Source organism: Poecile atricapillus, chromosome 32 (genome assembly GCF_030490865.1).
Source record: "Poecile atricapillus isolate bPoeAtr1 chromosome 32, bPoeAtr1.hap1, whole genome shotgun sequence".
Classification (NCBI taxonomy): Eukaryota; Metazoa; Chordata; class Aves; order Passeriformes; family Paridae; genus Poecile; species Poecile atricapillus.
The window spans coordinates 2,297,786-2,317,902 of NC_081280.1; the positions used below are offsets into that span (position 1 = coordinate 2,297,786).

At 45.9% G+C, this 20,117-nt stretch overlaps 2 long non-coding RNA genes across 2 annotated transcripts; one reads left to right on the plus strand and one right to left on the minus strand.

Annotated features, from left to right (window-relative positions):
* Nucleotides 1–2,040: 2,040 nt before the first annotated feature.
* On the plus strand, nt 2,041–3,382 carry LOC131590232 (uncharacterized). The gene is made up of 3 exons (XR_009280033.1): nt 2,041–2,251; nt 2,604–2,717; nt 3,088–3,382. It is a non-coding gene; the product is annotated as an uncharacterized LOC131590232 (long non-coding RNA).
* Nucleotides 3,383–17,249: 13,867 nt separating this feature from the next.
* Nucleotides 17,250–18,737, minus strand: LOC131590228 (uncharacterized). Its single transcript, XR_009280029.1, has 3 exons — nt 18,349–18,737; nt 17,883–17,996; nt 17,250–17,512 (listed from the first exon to the last, which is right to left on the minus strand). It is a non-coding gene; the product is annotated as an uncharacterized LOC131590228 (long non-coding RNA).
* Nucleotides 18,738–20,117: the final 1,380 nt, after the last annotated feature.

A 20,117-nucleotide genomic window follows, 5' to 3' on the forward strand; every position in this document is an offset into this window, starting at 1 on the left:
TAGGGCTGTGGTGGGAAGAGCACATCCCTGTGCCAGGAGCTAGCAGGACTCCATCCTTAGCGCCCACTCCATGGCTTGAGTGTCATCCCCACGCTCAACAGCCTTGTCAGCCTTGACAGCTCTTGGAGCGTGTTGGAGAAGTCAGTGTTTTGGACTGTTGGAGGCCTCTGGGGCCCAGAGCTCCTTGTTAGGAAGAAGGGATGAAGTGTGTGAGCCGGGGAGTCTTCAGGGGGCAGATGTCTTGGTTTTGAGGCCCCATGACTTGTGTGATTGGTGAGAAGGACAAGGTTGGTGCTGGACATGAAATGGTTAAGGACTCCTTGAAGCCCAGGGGCTCCTCCTGTGTTGAAGAGCAGTTCAATCAGGGCCCATTAGTCCTTGTGTTTGACAGATTCCCTCTTGGACTTTGGAATCCCTTTTTTCTTTAGTCTTGTCTCTTCCCAGACTGGCCTGGAGTGTTCAGTTTCTGCATTGGCACAGGCCTTTTTGCATCTTCTTCTACAACTTTGTCAAAGAATTTCTCTTCTTTCATTTAATATGCAGACCCATTGCATGGGTAGATTTATTCTTGAGGAAGGGCAGACTGGAGGTGGGGAGCGGGATTTTTTTGGAACTGCCCATATCTTATTGCCAAGCGCGATGAGCCTTTGTCTTCTGCAAACTCCCGCGTATATACCAGTTTTCAAAAGCAATTTGTTGGTGCACAGAAGGAAATCTGGCAGGCTCTGATTGTATCCCTGCAGAATCTATTGGTTGATCTTTGCGTTTCCTTCTTTGTGTTTTTCTTTTCAGGTCAATCCTAGTGTTGCCCGTGGCTCTTCAGGAGGGGAGGCTGTGAACAAGGCTGCAGCAGAGGGAGCTTTGCCTGTTTGCGGGAGCTGTGTGAACATTTCCCAGGAGCCCGAGGAGCTTGGTAAGGAGTGAGCCCAGCCTGCTTTAGAGAGATGGGAGACAGCTGCTCTGAGCCTGCCTCTGACAGGAAGGGAGATGAGAAGAGTTGAGTTCTTGTCTCAAGCAGGGTTGGTGCTTCCTGGTGCCTTTAGTTCCAATCCTGCACTGGCACAAGCTCCCCGAGCCCTGCCCCTCCATGCTTTTCCAGAGGCTCTGACACTGAGTCCTCTGCTGTGGCAAGAGAGCCGGGAATAAAGCTGAGCTGGTGGCAGTTGTGTCACCAAGCTGTGTGTCCCAGTTGGTTCACAGCTCACAGCAGCCTTCAGCTTCAGCCACTGCAGTGAGGACTGACGTCTCTGCGTCAGCCCAGAGAAAGAACAAGGCTGGGCTTCTTTGTGGGAGCTGGGACTGTCTGTGTTTCAAGCTCTTGTGGGTGCCATTTGCACTGGGAGTGTTGTGAATTGATTGGCGTACTTCAAAACTTCACAAGACTGGAAAACTGGGAAGGATCCCTGTTCCCTTTAAAGAGCAGGCTTCAAATTCTCAAGTGAGAGTGTGCCTTTCAGGCCATCTTTTACAGCCTTTGCTAGCAGGACAGTTTCCTTGCAAAGGGAAGGCTACACGGAGGCCAGCATTGACTGAGAGTTGCCTTTCCTTCCCAGATATCCATCTGGTCTACCTTGCCCGAAGGGCTGCCCTGCGTGGGAAGAAGGATCAGAGGGAGAGCCTGTGACCATCGGGCAGGTGGCATCCCTCTGTTTATAGATCTAGTTAGAAATTTTTTATCTTGATTTATTTATTTATTTTATCTTGATTTATTTATATAGTTACAAGTATAGACTGATAGATTTATAGGTGTATCTATACAATTACAATTTATACATGTATATGTATATTTATATTTATATGTATATTTATACAATACAATATACAATTTATAGATTTTATTGGTGTATCTATTTATACATCTGTATAGTTTGTATGTAAAGTTATGAATTTTATTTCTATGTATACAGTTTCATTTATAGATTTTCTAATTTGCATTTCTATATGTAGAGAGTAATATTTAGATGCACACACAGATCAATTTCTAAATGTGCATAGTTCTTTAGTTAGAGCTATATAGATATTTAGGTGCATTGATTGAGGTGTGTAGGCCTAGGCTGCATTTTTGCCTCTTTCCCCCTTGGCTGCCTTTTTCATCTCTTGTTTTTCCCGCTGTGCCCCTTGTGTCCCCCTGTGCTGGGTCCGAGCTGGGGCCGGGCCAGGCGGAGCAGCAGTTGCAGCCCTGGCTGTCCCTGGAGCGGTGGGAGCTGCCGGTGGCCCCAGGCACTGTCCTGTGAGGAGCTGCTGAAGGACGGTGAGACTGAGGGGGCTGAGGAGGCGCTGATGCTGAAGGGACGATGGAAACCTTGAGGTGTTGGGGGCACTGAGGGCTGTGGGGGAGCAGAGGGCGATGGTGGCACTGAGGTGACAGAGGCACGGGCTGAGGGCTGTGCCGGCTCTGAGGGGACACAACGGCTCAGAAGGGACTGAGCGGGGTGAGAGGCCTGGGAGAGGCCGAAGAAACTGAAGAGGGGGCTGGGGGTTTGCCGAGAGGACGGCGGGGCTGAGGGGATGGAGGGGGCCAGGAGGGAGCACACAGAGCTCAGGGACTGCAGCTCTGCCAGGCCTTGCAACCAATTCCAGAGCCTCCACTTTTGCCACCACAGCTGTGCTGAAGAGCTTGAGGACATCCAGACACTGCCAGGAGCCAGCAGGGAGAAGCTGAAGGCCTGGAGCAAGAGCAGTGAGCAGGGATGTGCTGGGGCCACGCGAGAGCCTGGGTGAGGCCCCAGGGCTGGTGAGGCCGGGCAGGGCTGAGGGTGGCGTGGGCTTTGTCCGTGGGCGCTGCCCGGCCGGGCAGGAGCGGCCCCTGCCCGTGCTGGGGCTGCTCAGCGCTGCTGCCCTGGCCGGCACAGGGGCTGTCCTTGGGCAAGGCAGCTGTGCCGGCAGGGCCCGGGAGCTGTGCCGGGCTGCCGGGAGATGCGGGACAGTCCCGCCGCGCCTGCGCTCGCCACACGCTGGCCCGCTCGGCCTGCTTGTTCTTCCCAACCCTCCTGGGGAGCCTCGGAGATTTTCGCTTCCCTGCTGGAAGTGCAGCTGCTGCCAAGGGAAAGGTCCCAGGACTGACTCGCTGTTCCCTTTGCCTCCCAGATGTCCCATCTGCTGTCCCTGTCCAGGAGAGCTGCTCTGCATGGGAGGAAAACACTGAGAGGCTTTGAAGATCGGGTGGCTGGGATCCCTCTGATTATATATGTATATGTATATGTATTGTATGAAATATGTCATATTTAATCTGTATTTCCATCTGTTGATTGTTATATATGTATATATAAAGGTATTTAGTTCTATTTAAACATGTCTGGAGTGGTATAGTTGTATAATTCTATCTATGGAATTCTTAGTACCGGGTTATTTAGAGGGAGACACGGATATTTTTGTATTTCTATATGGGCTGTAAGCTTGTTGCAATCTGTAATAAATTAAGTTGTTAAACACCTCATTAATCTTTGTCTATAGTGACTTGTAGTGGTTAGCAATAAGTTAAGTTTTTGCTAACTGAAGTTGCTATTTGTATATTTTTACGTGGCACTGTTGTGCTAATATAATAAATGTGCTTTTTTAAACTTAATTGAGATTTTTATAGTTGTGTATTGTCAGTGCAGGTGTAGCAATTTGTAATAAATGCCATTTTTCAACTGAAATCGATTCATGTGTATTTGTAGCTCAGCTGTGCGGCTGCAGCAATCTGCAAGCAATGACATTTATCAGCTGAGATGGGTGGTTTGTGATTTGTGCTCTCCAAAGCAATGGGCAGATGGAAATGCCATGACGCTGGAGGATTTTGGTGATGAAAGTCTCCAGCCACGCCCAGCACATGCCCCACTTGCGCTCAGGCTGGGCAAGGAAAGCACAGATTTGGGATGGCAGCAGAGCCACACGTTGGCTCAGAACTCGCTGCACAGGCCTGCTGAGAAAACTCTGGGACTCTGCTGCGCGTACAACTCCAAGCAGGAGGCAGCGGGGCAGGAGAAAGCATTCACAATGAAAAAAAAAAGAGAAATTGTGTCCAAACAGATGTGAGGATACTCTGGGAGTTTGATCAAATGCTCTCACTCACCACTGCCTAGGCTCATCTTCAGCAAAAGTAGTTTGTTAAAAGCTGAACACCTTCCAGGAAAGAGAGATTGCACTTTCCCCTTCCCTTGCCTTGCTGTGTGAGTGGAAGATGTCCTTAGCACAGGGAATTGTTGCCCTTCAGCACCTCCCTCACTCCCATGAAATCAAAGATTACGTGCTACCGCGTGGCACCATAAAGGAAAACAGCCCTGCCCTGGTGACAGTGTGTGCAAAGTCTTCCCTCCTCCTGTCCCCACATGGCACAAACTGAACCATCCCCTTCCTGTCCAAACTGCGCCTGAGCTGAGGGAGGGCTCCAGGAGCTCAGGAGGGTGCAACACCACCACAGGTGGGAAGGTTTTGCAAAGCTTCCTAAGCATCAGTGAACTTTGGCTTTGCTGCTCTTCCCCTGGAATATTGTCCTGCTCATCAACGGTCTTGGAGGACACCGTGCCGCCAGCTCCCACAAGTGAAGTTTGTTTTCTTCAGGGCTTGAATGGAGGAAAATGCAAATGGTTATTTTTAGAGTGAAATTTGGGGGTTGGTGCAGCTGGGTGAGGTCTGTTATTTGCTGTGGAAAGTAGAGGAAAAGCTTTAAATTCCCACCAGAAGCTGACTGCCAGCCCACACAGAGACCTGAAGGAGGCCCAGGTGTGCTTGCTGCACGCTGGTCCAAGGGAAAAGCTGGAACAAAGTCCCCTTTGATTGGAGATTGAGCCTCTGTCCTGATGGGACACTTGTGCTTGGCTTCTTTTTCCCCCTTGGACTGAGATTGATGAGAGAGAGGCAGTTTTCTCTTGTTCCGACTTGGTTCTTGTTGGGGGTTAGGTGTCCTTTTTTTTGTTCTGGCCTCCCCGTGGAATTTTTACCCATTAGCTGGGGAGACAACCTAACTGTGGGTATTTAGTGGGTGATTGATAAAGGACAAAGAGTGGCCGGGCCCAGGGGGGCAAGGGGGCAGGAAAGGAGGGTGGGGACAGTTTTTGGCTGGCTTTCTTCGGCTTTGGGGAAAGACATTCATTTGCTGGGTCGCGGAGCTGCTGCGGTGGGGAGAAAAGAATTTCGCCATCACCCAGACGGAGCTGCTGCTTCTTCTCCTTCTTCCCTCTTCGTTGGTGGCCTCGCACCCCCTGTCCTGCCGGGACGTGTGGCAGTGCCAGGCACGGCCGTGGAGCTGCTGATCCACCTCATCCACCAGCCCAGGATCTCAGCTCATCCCTGCTGTTCCACCTCATCCACCAGCCCAGGATCTCAGCTCATCCCTGCTGTTCCACCTCATCCACCAGCCCAGGATCTCAGCTCATCCCTGCTGTTCCACCTCATCCACCAGCCCAGGATCTCAGCTCATCCCTGCTGTTCCACCTCATCCACCAGCCCAGGATCTCAGCTCATCCCTGCTGTTCCAGCCGAGTGTTCCTCAGAGCCCCGCAGGAGCACCGGGACTGCCCGCCCGAGGGGTTTGTGAAAACAAAGCCTCTCCTCCATCCCCTCTCAGCACGGGGTCCCTGTTTTTGTTTTCTTGTTAATGCTGTAGTTATTGTTGTTTCTGTGCCTGGTTATACTCGTAAAGAACTCTTATTCCTATCCCCAGATCTCTGCCTGAAGGCCCCTTGATTTCAAAATTATAATAATTCGGAGGGAGGGGGTCTACATTCTTTCGTTCCAAGGGAGGCTCCTGCTCTCCCTAGCAGACACCTGTCTTCTAGAACCGAGACACCTTTACAAATCCTGGGGCTGGGATTGGATCCAGCCACTCCCAGAACTCCTCTCACAGAAGGAGTTTAGAAATCCTGGGGGTCCTGTCTTGGGGGTTGTGAAAAACGAGGTTCACATAATTTTTATAGAATTTAAAAGTTTAATAAAAAAACAATTAGGAGAAAAAAATAAGTAAAGTATACAGATACGGCCGGGTGTCTCTGCATTCAGCCAAGAGAGCACACCTTACTAACAAAGGATTGTCCCTTAAAAACAGAACCCTACTACATATCCATAAATTCTCATACATATTCAGACATTCTTCTTAGGCTCTTTGGTGTTCTTCTGTTTAGTTTTCTCTTGCCCCCTTCCCAATAGATCAATCCTCTTGGTGCCATTGAGATTTACACTCTCTGATACCAGGAATGCAATAAATTCCTCCCCCCAGAGTTCTGGTCACTGCTGTCTTCATCTGGATAAGAGAGTTTACAAATGCAGGAGTCTCTAGCTATTTTTTTTTTCCTCAGTCTTTGGGTTATACAAACAAAGGCAGTTTTTATTTTAACACTATGCCATAGCCTAACATATATTTATTATACCACTATTTCTAAATTTCATCAATAATAGAAATAAAGAAAACTAGATTAATACAACAAAATTTCTCATTCTTATACACATAACATTCATTTTAATATTTGCAAAAAGCCAACAATATAAAATGTATCTATAACAAAACCCCCCTTTTTCTTTTCATGAATCATTTGGCTTGAGCAATATTTCTTGCCTTCTAGCCTTTATCATTTGCTCATTTTTTTCCCAAATTAATCTTGCTTCTTCAAGAGGATCTTCTATGTTGTTCTGTTTCTTTAACACCATAGTTTTTTGTGCCGCTCTAGATGTAGTTAAGTTTGGATCTATAGGCATTGTTATCACTTGCATACTCTGAACTACTCTGGTGATTAGCTGAATAAAGCAGGGGATTAAACAAGGAAGAAATATCAAGCCAGTTGTAGCACACAAAAGGAAGAAGCCTAACTTTTTCCACCATTCTATTCCCAATAGATTATCCCACCAACTGCTTTTTAGCATTGGGTCCCATTTTTGAACTGGTACATGTGCTATTTTTCTGATATCATTGACTATATCCAGAACGGCATCCCCGTTGTCATCTATTTTTAAACAACAATCTGATGTATTAAATTTCCCACAAACACCCCCTTCTTCAGCTAACAAATAGTCTAAAGCCAACCTATTCTGATATATTGCAGCTCTGGCTTGACGTTGCTGAGTGGATATTAATTCTATTACTCGAGCAGTTTTATTTGTTATTACTTCTACAACTGCCTGGAGTCTTATGATGCGACTTAGCATATGAATTGGGGTTCAGTATCCCCAACTCCCATCTTGTGCCCAGGTGGCTGGCCCATAGGTTTCCAATATGCACTCAGGGGGCCATTTCTCATCTCCCCATTTTTGAAATCCTCCAATCTCCTCCCTTTTGCTTCTTTTTAGGTCCTCATATACTGGCACTCCTAGTTTGTCTCCATTTGGTCCTGGCAGAAGAAAAAATCCTGGCTGTATAATTCCCAAAGTACAACTCCCTTTCCGTCGTGGGGGGAGTTTTGGGTATGCTCTTTTTCCACATATCCAAAATAAGCCATCTGGTGCTTTCCAAAAATCAATTTTCTGTTGATTTAAGTTCTCACAGAGTTTGGAGATTTCAGGTATACTAAAGGAAGGATTCTTGCCTTTATCCTTACATTGAAACAGTTTCATTATTATATATGCAATCTCCTTCCTTTGTTTTTCTGGGAGCCCAGTACCAAGTTGGTTCATCTGGGATCCACCATGTGGAAGTTCCATTACTAACTTTATATCTCTTACAGGAAGTATTTCCTACTTGATTAAGGAAATTCCTCCCTGTGCGCCAGAGACATTCTTCTCCTATCACTGTTGAGCTTAAAATCCACCCTTCAGGAGGGTTTTCTCTCTTTGTAATTGTCTGGTTCCATTTTAGGAGTTCAATTGGACCTAAGCTGCTGCCTTTCCATGGCCATTCTTCTGATGTCAAAGCCCCTCCACATACCAAACAGTTAGTGATGTTAAGTTCCTTACTGATTCTCTCTCTCAACTCCACAAACTGGTTTTTTCCCAGTCTTGAGATATCTATTTCTTTTTCTAATTGTTGTTCCAGTTTTGTATACAAATCTTGAAGTGAAACTGACACAGGATTAGATTGCTGTGCTGGTTTTGCCTTTTTGCTTATCAGTTGTTCTTTTACTAAATCTTGGGTTTTGCTCCCAATAATATATGTAAAACAAATCCATCTCTCCCCTTTTGGACATTCACTTCCTAACCTATTACCACCTGCTCCCAAATTTTCTGTAACCCAATATTTTTTCCCATTATGCATACAGTTACCTAGTTTGGATGGGTTATAACAGTGACTGTTGATACGGGTATGAGTGACAAAAAAGGAACCTCGGTGTCTTTGCATATACAGATTTCGGTAGCATTTCTGGCATGTGTTTGCTGGTATTCCAAAAGAGAAAAGACAAAAAATGAGTGACAAAAAAAGGAGTAACAGAGGTCTGGTTTGGCTTGTATTCCCACCTCCCATGCCTATGGGGTTGCTACCCATAGCAGGTGTATTGTATCTTCTTGGTGGCGACTACAGTGGCCAACCCGGTCTTGCCCTCTATTTCCTTATCGACTCCTTTTTGTCAGTTTCCAGGCAAATAGCTTTTGGCACTTCTTAATTGTAATTTCCCACTGTTCCTCAGGTATTTCCCACTCAACAGGCACTAATAATTCCCATCCACAAAGCAAAGTTATTATTTCAGTTGTTCTTAATTCAGTCTGGAGAGAGGATCGATTTAGGACTCTACATTTCATGCAAAGAGAAAGACAGTTGTGTGTACTACAATACCAATTTTCCTTACAATTTAAATACTTACATGTAATTCAGCTAGCATGTCTTGTACTAGGATGTTTGAGACAGGGTATATGGTATGGCACTGATGGGAGTTGTAATTCTCCCTCCTCTTTGTATAAGTCACAGGCAAGAGCCAGAACTTGGGGATTTCTTAATTTGAAACAGTCTGGATCCCCCTGTTTGAGGTGGGAGTATTCCTTCCCAAGGTGGGTACCTGAGATGTTTTAAAGCTTGTCCAGGCAGCACTTGAAACCACTGGTATAAGCTTGGCCTTCCTTCCCAGGTAGGTGCTATTCTCTGTACATTCCTTGGATCATGTGGATTTTCCCAGTTCATTACCACCCAGTCCCCGCTTTAGAGTCAATTTGGTATCACCTGGTTCAGAAGTTACAGTCCACTCCTCAGGTTTCTTCACAGGTCCTTTGATTCTGCTGGCGTGGATCCACCCTCGTTCCCTGCTCCGGATTGCAGCCTCCGTTGTCAGCAGTACCTGAAAAGGACCTTCCCATTGTGGAGTTAAGGATTGTTCTTTCCATGTTTTTACCAATACCCATTCCCCTGGATGGATATCATGAATTTTAAAGTCTAAAGGTGTGGTTTGAGGGATTATCCCTTTTAACCGCAAGTTTTCAAGGGTTTTTGCAATTGTTTTCACATATTCTTTGATAATTGTCTCCCCGACTTCATAGGTAGCAGTTTCATGTTGGGTGGTGAGAAAGGGTAACCCAAACATCATCTCATAGGGTGACACTCCTAAATCTGATCGAGGTTGTGTTCGAACCCTCAGTAAAGCCAGTGGTAGGCATTTTACCCATGACATTTGTGTTTCAATTATTAATTTTGTTAAAGTTCTCTTTAGAGTTTGATTCATTCTTTCTACCCGACCTGAACCTGGGGATGCCATGGGGTATGTAGTTCCCATTTTATTCCTAAGGCTTGAGTTATTTGCTTATTTTGATGTGAAATGTGCGTTATTTTGATGTGAAATGTGTTCCTCTGTCTGAGTCTATTCTATTAATTCTATTCTATGATTTGTTCTAAAAGGGTTTTATATACCACATTGGCTGTGGCCTTGACAGTAGGAATTGCTTCCACCCAATGGGTTAGATGATCTGTTATGACTAATAAAAATTTCCATCTTTGTACCTGGGGAAGTTCAGTGAAGTCAACTTGGATACTTTGAAATGGTCGGAGGGCTAACTCACGGCCTCCAAATGTTGTCTGTCTCATTACCTTTTTATTCACTTTCTGGCAAGTTATGCATCTTTCAGTTACTTGTTTTGCCACTCCAAAAATCCCAATACACCCATAATTCCTTAAAAAGTGATCACACAAAGCTCGAGTGCCCCAATGAGTTTTTTGATGCATATCTTCTAGTATTTTTCTAGTAAGTGACTTATTAAGTAACTGTCTTCCATCAGGGAGCCTCCATTTTCCACACTCATCCTGTTTTCCCCCTATCTTGTTTAACTGCTTTTCTTCTGCTTCACTGAATTTGGGAATTGTCAATTTTTCCATGTCCGGACTTAGAATTAACAGAACTCTTTTGATCCCATGTTCTGCTGCATCTTTAGCTTCTTGATCTGCCAAATTATTTCCTCTTATTTCTGAGGTCATTCCTTTTTGGTGACCCCTAACATGTACTACTGCTATCTCTTCAGGCAGTTTTAATGCTTCTAAAACTTCTAAAATGAGTCCTTCATGTATCAATCCTTTTCCCTTTGAATTTAGTAATCCTCTTTCCTCCCAGATTTTTCCAAAAGTATGTACCACTCCAAAGGCATACCTTGAATCAGTGTAGATGGTTCCCTTTTTATGTGCTAAATGTTCTAGTGCTCTTTTTAGAGCATATAATTCACAAGTTTGAGCTGACCAATTTGAGGGTAATTTTCCTTTGCATGTTTCTCCCATCAACTGCTGCATAACCTGACATCCTTTTCCCATGTAAACACCTGGAAGAGCCATCTACATATATTATTTCCCCTTCTGAGAGAGCTTGTTCTTCAAGATCTTCCCGAACCTTAGTCTGATATTGGATAATTTCCAAACAATTATGAGCTAAGTCACTTTTTGGTTCTCCATACAAAAATTGAGCTGGGTTTAAACTTTTACTTACTTCTAGTGTCAAATCATCACTGTCTATTAGGATTGCTTCATATTTTAACATTCTAGAATCTGATAACCATTTCTCAGCTTTCTGGTTTAGCACATTTCGGACTGCATGAGGTGTGTACACAATTAGTTTGCTTCCAAAAGTAAGTTTACGGCTCTCTTCTACTGGGATTGCAGTAGCTGCTACAGATTGAATACATACTGGCCAGCCATGACTCACTGGGTCCAGCATTTTTGACAAATATGCTACTGGTTTTTTTACTCCCCCCCACTCCTGGGCTAAAACTCCATGAGCTACTCCACTTTCCACATTGACGTACAGATAAAAGGGTTTTTCTAATGATGGCAAGCTTAAAGCTGATACTGAGGCTAGTTTTAACTTTAATTCTTCTAATTTGCTATCATCTTCGTGGGTCCACTTTACTTCTTCACCTTCTACCAATTTCCCATATAAAAATTTTACTGCTTGTGTATAGCCTTCGATCCATAATCTACAATACCCCAATAATCCAAGCAATTTCCTAATCTCCCTTTTTGAAGAGGTGGGGGGGGAAGATAGAATTCCTGCAATCCTCTCAGGGTTTAGCTTTCGGCTACCCTTGCTTATTAAATGTCCGAAGTATTTTACTTCTGATTCTACAAATTGCAATTTACCTTTTGATATTCTTAGTCCTTTTCCCCCAAGGAAATTCAGAAGTTTTATAGTAGCCTCTTTAACTTCACCTTCAGCTTCCCCTGATAACAAAAGATCATCAACATATTGGATAATTTGTATTCCTGGAGGAGTGGGGAAAGTTTGTAATACTGTTTCTAAAGCTTGCCCAAATAGGTTTGGAGATTCAGTAAACCCCTGTGGTAATTTTGTCCATCTCAGTTGTTGCTTTCTCCCAGTAGTGGGATCCTCCCATTCAAAAGCAAAGATATTTCGGCTTTCCTCAGCTAATGGACAAGCCCAAAAAGCATCTTTAAGATCTACCACACTGAACCACTGGTGCTGGGGTGGAACTTTGCTTAGGAGAGTATAAGGATTTGGAACTACTGGGTAACGGGTCCGAGTTCTTTTGTTAACTTCCCGTAAGTCTTGTACTAATCTGTAATTCCCATCAGGTTTCTTTACGGGGAGAATAGGGGTATTATGAGGGGACATACAGGGTTCTAATGTCCCATCTTTTATTAGTCCTTCTATCACTGGTTTTAAACCTTCTCTTCCTTCTAAGGATATGGGATACTGACGCACACGTATGGGGCATTCTTCTCTCTCAATCGTGACCCTTATGGGGTCAATATCCAGTCCTCCCCTATTTCCCTCCCCAGCCCAAACTTCCTTGTTTATTTTATCTTCATCCTCTAGGTTCAATTTTAGAACTTTGGCAGTCATTTTCCCTTCTTCAGGATAACTCCTATTCCTAGCTTCACTTGTAAATCCCTCCCCAGTAAGTTGCTACCTGCTCCAGGGATTAATAAAACATTCCCCATCCAAATTTTAGTTTCTCCCTCAATCACCACGTCTTTGATGACTGGAACTGTGAAACATTCTCCTTTTGCCCCCGTTACTTTTACAGTTTCTTTACTTACATCACAACCTGTTGGAATCTGTAATAGACAGGTCCTCTCTGCCCCCGTGTCAACAACAAACTCCAGTTCTTCCTCCTGGGGGCCTACTTTTAAGGTTATCACAGGCTCCAGATGGTATTTGTCCCCAAGAAAATAGAGCCTATGACTCCCCTATTCTTCTTCTGGGCCTATTTCTTGGAAAATTTTCTGGTCCTTCAATAGGTGAGGACGTTCTCTCCTGTAGTGCCCTTTCACCCCACAGTGATAACAGGTGTTCTTAAAGCGCTCTTGGGATTCTATTTGTGCTGAGGTTTTGTGTTTTTGCTTTTCCCTGCCCCTAAACCCTGGATGCCTAGGGGTAGTATTTAGAGGCTCCAAATTTCTCTGGAAACTACTTTCTCGCATAGCTGCTACCAGGATTTTTGCTTCTTCTTTAGCTTTTTCTTCATCTCGTCTTACATAAACCTTTTGACCTTCTTTTAATAAATCATTTAAAGGTTTGTCATGCCAGTTTTCTATTTTTTCCAGTTTTTTCCTAATGTCTGGCCAGGCATGGGTGACAAAATTAACTCTTAAAAGGGTTTGCCCTGCTATTGTCTCAGGATCTATCCCAGAATATTGTTTCATATCCCTCCAAAGTCTTTCTAACCTTTCACTTGGGGTCTCCTCCTTTCCTTGTTGTCCTTCAAATGCTTTTTTTGCATTTTGCCCTCGAGGTGCTGCCTCTTTTATTCCTTTGATTATCAGATTACGATAATCATTCATATTTCTTCGTCCTGCCTCATCATTTTGATTCCAATTGGGAGCTACCATTGGCATTTTCTGGTCCCCTGGTGGTCCTTGCTGGTTTTCCTTTTCCCATATTTTCATTCCAGCGACCCTAATCATCTGTCTCTCCTCTCGGGAAAATAAAATTTTCATTATTGATTCCATTTCTTCCCAAGTAAATATGTTGGGACCTAAAAATTGGTCCAGTTGCTCTGCTGTACTTATAGGATCTTCTAGTAGTCCTTTTAGCTCCTTTTTAAAATCTCTGACTTCTGAGGAAGTCAAAGGGGCATTTACAAATCCCGTATTTCCCCCTCCCATTGGGACTTCTCATAATGGGAATAAACTAGTAGCCTTTCTGTATTGTTTTGGGGAGGAGTCAGGGGAAACCCGCTTTTGAACTAAGTTTCCTGTATTTTGGTACGGTACCTCTCCGTTAAGGGAGAAATTCTTTAGGAGCGCTGCGTCCATGGCAGAGGTTGGTGGGATGGTGAAGGCAGGGATCCGTCCCGCCGCTGAGTCCTCCAAGGGGGGCCGTAGGCAGGAACTGGTACCGGAACCACCGAGAGAGCGGAGTCTCTCGGCAGAAACCAAAGCGGGGCGTGGACAGTCTGCAGGTGTCTGCTGGGGCAGGAGCAGCGGTGCCCAGCGCAGCCGGCACGGACACAGCCACCGGGGCCGGGACGGCCGGGACAGCTGCGGGAGAAGTGTCCGGGGGTGGGACAGCGGGGGTGCCCAGTGCGGGCAAAGGAACCGGGGCTGGGACGGCCGGGACAGCTGCGGGAGAAGTGTCCGGGGGTGGGACAGCGGGGGTGCCCAGTGCGGGCACAGCCACCGGGGCTGGGACGGCCGGGACAGCTGCGGGAGAAGTGTCCGGGGATGGGACAGCGGGGGTGCCCAGTGCGGGCACAGCAGCCGGGGCTGGGGCAGATGGAACCCCCGGCAGGGCCGGCGGGGCGGCCGCGAGCCACGCGGCTGCAGCCGGGGCAGGCGGGACCCCCAGCGGGACATCTGCAGCAGGCGGGGGGCCAAGCAGGAGAGGAGGGGGGAACACTTCTAAAGGGTCCCAGCTTTTCTCTTTCCTTTTTTCTTCTTGCTTTATCTTTGAGATTTCTGATATTTCTAGAATTTTTACGCTCTCAGAGTTTGTGTCCGCCATCCAGCATGCTGCATATTCTTTCTCCTCTGCATTAAACGGTTCTTTTGAATTTACAAACACGTTTAAAGCCTGACAAATCCAAGTTTCAAAAGAACCATATCCAGTCCAACAAACGTGGTCAGATCTTACTTCCTTCTTTGCCCATTTGATCATGCAAAAATTAATCATCTTTACTCTATCCTTTTTCCTTGTACTTGGGGTAATATTTCAATTAGCTAACATAACTCTCAAAGGGCTATCTTGGGGTGTTTCTTCTAGCAATTTCTTTTTACCTTTGTTTTTCCCCAAACCCGACTTACTGGTTTTCTGCCCTATTTTTTTTTTTTTTTAATCAATTTATTTCTACCAACCTAAACACTACCTTCTTCCCCACCTCTTCCCAGGCACTGAAAACCCTTTTTCTTAACAATACAATATTATACAGTACCATACAACACAATAAACTTTCCCCCCCCAAAAAAATAAAATTAAACATAGATTCAACAACATTTTCCTTCTTCCATTTCCACCCGCTCTTTTTATTTCTTTGTCTCTTCTCTGCTCTTCCTGAAATCTTAAACTTTAAACCAGAAAAAAAACCCAAACCAGCTCACTATCACAAATGCTTACTCACAATCTCACCAAAAAATTGTCTTGAGGCTTAACAAAACAAAAGCTATAACTACAGGGTGCCCCCCCATTCCCCTTTAACTGCGACTAACACCAGCACCACTCTGCATTCTACTTGCACATCTGGCTTTAGAAAGAGCTCCCTGATAGCCTCACACCAGTCCTTAACCCCTCACCACAACACAACCAACCTAATACAGTCCACTTCCTTCCAAACAAACCAAAATCAACTATTTAAAATAACAATTACACATTTACTTACTCACATTCACTCACATCTATTTTACTCACTCTCACTCATTTTTACTCAAAGCTAAACAACAATAAAATACTTTTTATTTTCAAGTTACTGATATCTTCCCATGGGTATTATAAGGCCTTGGATGCTTTAGGTTTCTTTGCTGTACCCCTCAATCCAGCTCTTTTAACCCCAGATGCTCCTGGCTGTACCCCTCAATCCAGCACTGTTAACCCCGGATGCTCTTGGCTGTACCCCTCAATCCAGCACTGTTAACCCCGGATGCTCTTGGCTGTACCCCTCAATCCAGCACTGTGTTGGGGATCCCCGCTTTTATCCCGTTTTCCCAGTGGATTGTGCCAGGAAAACCCTTGGCTCCCTTTCCCGAGGGGCTCACCCCTCCCCTGAGACCCAGTCCCAGTGACCCCGCGGATATTTTGCAACCCCCACTTTCCGCTCCCCCAAAGATTACTTACAATCCGTTTTCTTCTTTGGGTCTTTGTGCACAAGAATTATGGAGCAAATACCGCGGTTTAGGGAGCCTTTTCCCTTTCCTTTGCTTTATTTCTTCTCCTTCTTGTCCTCGGGGTATTTACCTGCAGCCACTGCTGACTCACACCAGGGGAAACGGAGCGGGGTCCGCTGAACTCAGCAGGGTGCGCGCTTTTTCCCACTCAGGATCCCTCGGTGCTCTTCAGAGGCGAGGTGTTTATCCCGGACAAAGAGCCCCCAGTTGTGAAAAACGAGGTTCACATAATTTTTATAGAATTTAAAAGTTTAATAAAAAAACAATTAGGAGAAAAAAATAAAGTATACAGATACGGCCGGGTGTCTCTGCATTCAGCTAAGAGAGCACACCTTACTAACAAAGGATTGTCCCTTAAAAACAGACCCCTACTACATATCCATAATTTCTCATACATATTCATACATTCTTCTTAGGATTTTTGGTGTTCTTCTGTTTAGTTTTCTCTTGCCCCCATCCCAATAAATCAATCTTCTTGGCGCCATTGAGATTTACATTCTCTGATACCAGGAATGCAATAAATTCTTCCCCCAGAGCTCTGGTCACTGCTGTCTTCATCTGGATAAGATAGTTTACAAATGCAGGAGTTCTCTAGCTATTTTTTTTTCTTTTTCAGTTTTTGGGTTATACAAACAAAAGCAGTTTTTATTTTAATACTATGCCATAACCTAACATATATGTATTATACCACTATTTCTAAATTTCATCAATAATAGAAATAAAGAAAACTAGATTAATACAACAAAATTTCTCATTCTTATACACATAACATTCATTTTAATATTTGCGAAAAGCCAACAATAAAAAAGGTATCTATAACACTAAGGACATCTTCCACTCACACAGCAAGGCAAGTGAAGGGGAAAGTGCAATCTCTCTTTCCTGGAAGGTGTTCAGCTTTTAACAAACTAGTTTTGCTGAGGATGAGCCGAGGCAGTGGTGAGTTAGAGCATTTGATCAAACTCCCAGAGTATCCTCACATCTGTTTGGACACAATTTCTCTTTTTTTTTCCATTGTGAATGCTTTCTCCTGCCCCGCTGCCTCCTGCTTGGAGTTGTACGCGCAGCAGAGTCCCAGAGTTTTCTCAGCAGGCCTGTGCAGCGAGTTCTGAGCCAACGTGTGGCTCTGCTGCCATCCCAAATCTGCGCTTTCCTTGCCCAGCCTGAGCGCAAGTGGGGCATGTGCTGGGCGTGGCTGGAGATTTTCATCACCAAAATCCTCCAGCGTCATGGCATTTCCATCTGCCCATTGCTTTGGAGAGCACAAATCACAAACCACCCATCTCAGCTGATAAATGTCATTGCTTGCAGATTGCTGCAGCCGCACAGCTGAGCTACAAATACACATGAACCAATTTCAGTTGAAAAATGGCATTTATTACAAATTGCTACATCTGCGCTGACAATACACAACTATCAAAATCTCCATTAAGTTTAAAAAAAGTCATTTATTATATTAGCACAACAATGCCTCGTAAAAATATACAAATACCAACTAAAGTTAGCAAAAACTTATTGGTAAATTCTACAAGACACTATAGACAAAGATTAATGAGGTGTTTAACAACTTATTAAAGATTACTACAAGCTTACAGCTCATATAAAACTGAATACCTTTATCTATACATATATAACAATCTACAGACGGAAATACAGATTAAATAATACATATTTCATACAATATATATACATATAGATCTATAAAACAAAACTATTTAAAAAGATACAAATGCCACTGTCCCAATCTAAATGTCCATAAAACTACATAAGAATAAATCAGCTGCCCGATCTTCAAAGCCTCTCCCTCAGTGTTTTCCTCCCATGCAGAGCAGCTCTCCTGGACAGGGACAGCAGATGGGACATCTGGGAGGCAAAGGGAACAGCGAGTCAGTCCTGGGACCTTTCCCTTGGCAGCAGCTGCACTTCCAGCAGGGAAGCGAAAATCTCCGAGGCTCCCCAGGAGGGTTGGGAAGAACAAGCAGGCCGAGCGGGCCAGCGTGTGGCGAGCGCAGGCGCGGCGGGACTGTCCCGCATCTCCCGGCAGCCCGGCACAGCTCCCGGGCCCTGCCGGCACAGCTGCCTTGCCCAAGGACAGCCCCTGTGCCGGCCGGGGCAGCAGCGCTGAGCAGCCCCAGCACGGGCAGGGGCCGCTCCTGCCCGGCCGGGCAGCGCCCACGGACAAAGCCCACGCCACCCTCAGCCCTGCCCGGCCTCACCAGCCCTGGGGCCTCACCCAGGCTCTCGCGTGGCCCCAGCACATCCCTGCTCACTGCTCTTGCTCCAGGCCTTCAGCTTCTCCCTGCTGCCTCCTGGCAGTGTCTGGATGTCCTCAAGCTCTTCAGCACAGCTGTGGTGGCAAAATTGGAGGCTCTGGAATTGGTTGCAAGGCCTGGCAGAGCTGCAGTCCCTGAGCTCTGTGTGCTCCCTCCTGGCCCCCTCCATCCCCTCAGCCCCGCCGTCCTCTCGGCAAACCCCCAGCCCCCTCTTCAGTTTCTTCGGCCTCTCCCAGGCCTCTCACCCCGCTCAGTCCCTTCTGAACCGTTGTGTCCCCTCAGAGCCGGCACAGCCCTCAGCCCGTGCCTCTGTCACCTCAGTGCCACCATCGCCCTCTGCTCCCCCACAGCCCTCAGTGCCCCCAACACCTCAAGGTTTCCATCGTCCCTTCAGCATCAGCGCCTCCTCAGCCCCCTCAGTCTCACCGTCCTTCAGCAGCTCCTCACAGGACAGTGCCTGGGGCCACCGGCAGCTCCCACCGCTCCAGGGACAGCCAGGGCTGCAACTGCTGCTCCGCCTGGCCCGGCCCCAGCTCGGACCCAGCACAGGGGGACACAAGGGGCACAGCGGGAAAAACAAGAGATGAAAAAGGCAGCCAAGGGGGAAAGAGGCAAAAATGCAGCCTAGGCCTACACTGCTCAATCTATGGACCTATACATCCACAGAGCTCTAACTAAAGAACTATGCACATTTAGAAATGGAACTGTGTGTGCATCTAAATGTTACTCTCTACATATACAAATGTAAATTTGAAAATCTATAAATGAAACTATATACATAGAAATAAAATCCATAACTATACATACAAACTATACAGATGTATAAATAGATACAACTATACAACTCTATCAATCTATACTTGTAACTATATAAATAAATCAAGATAAAATAAATAAATAAATCAAGATAAAAAATTTCTAACTAGATCTATAAACAGAGGGATGCCACCTGCCCGATGGTCACCGGCTCTCCCTCTGATCCTTCTTCCCACGCAGGGCAGCCCTTCGGGCAAGGTAGATCAGATGGATATCTGGGAAGGAAAGACAACTCTCAGTCAATGCTGGCCTCCGTGTAGCTTTCCCTTTGCAAGTAAACTGTCCTGCTAGCAAAGGCTGTAAAAGATGGCCTGAAAGGCACACTCTCACTTGAGAATTTGAAGCCTGCTTTTTAATGGGAAGAGGGATCCTTCCAAGTTTTCCAGTCTTGTGAAGTTTTGAAGTATGCCAATCAATTCACAACACTCCCAGTGCAAATGGCACCCAGGAGAGCTTGAAACACAGACAGTCCCAGCTCCCACAAAGAAGCCCAGCCTTGTTCTTTCTCTGGGCTGACGCAGAGACGTCAGTCCTCACTGCAGTGGCTGAAGCTGAAGGCTGCTGTGAGCTGTGAACCAATTGGGACACGCAGCTTGGTGACACAACTGCCACCAGCTCAGCTTTATTCCCGGCTCTCTTGCCACAGCAGAGGACTCGGTGTCAGAGCCTCTGGAAAAGCATGGAGGGGCAGGGCTCGGGGAGCTTGTGCCAGTGCAGGATTGGAACTAAAGGCACCAGGAAGCACCAACCCTGCTTGAGACAAGAACTCAACTCTTCTCATCTCCCTTCCTGTCAGAGGCAGGCTCAGAGCAGCTGTCTCCCATCTCTCTAAAGCAGGCTGGGCTCACTCCTTACCAAGCTCCTCGGGCTCCTGGCAAACGTTCACACACCTCCCGCCAGCAGGCAAAGCTCCCTCTGCTGCAGCCTTGTTCACAGCCTCCCCTCCTGAAGAGCCACAGGCAACACTAGGATTGACCTGAAAAGAAAAACACAAAGAAGGAAACGCAAAGATCAACCAACAGATTCTGCAGGGATACAATCAGAGCCTGCCAGATTTCCTTCTGTGCACCAACAAATTGCTTTTAAAAACTGGTATATACGTGGGAGTTTGCAGAAGACAAAGGCTCATCGCGCTTGGCAATAAGATATGGGCAGTTCCAAAAAAATCCCCCTCCCCACATCCAGTCTGCCCTTCCTCAAGAAGAAATCTACCCATGCAATGGCTCTGCATATTAAATGAAAGAAGAGAAATTCTTTGGCAAAGTTGTAGAAGAAGATGCAAAAAGGCCTGTGCCAATGCAGAAACTGAACACTCCAGGCCAGTCTGGGAAGAGACAAGACTAAAGAAAAAAGGGATTCCAAAGTCCAAGAGGGAATCT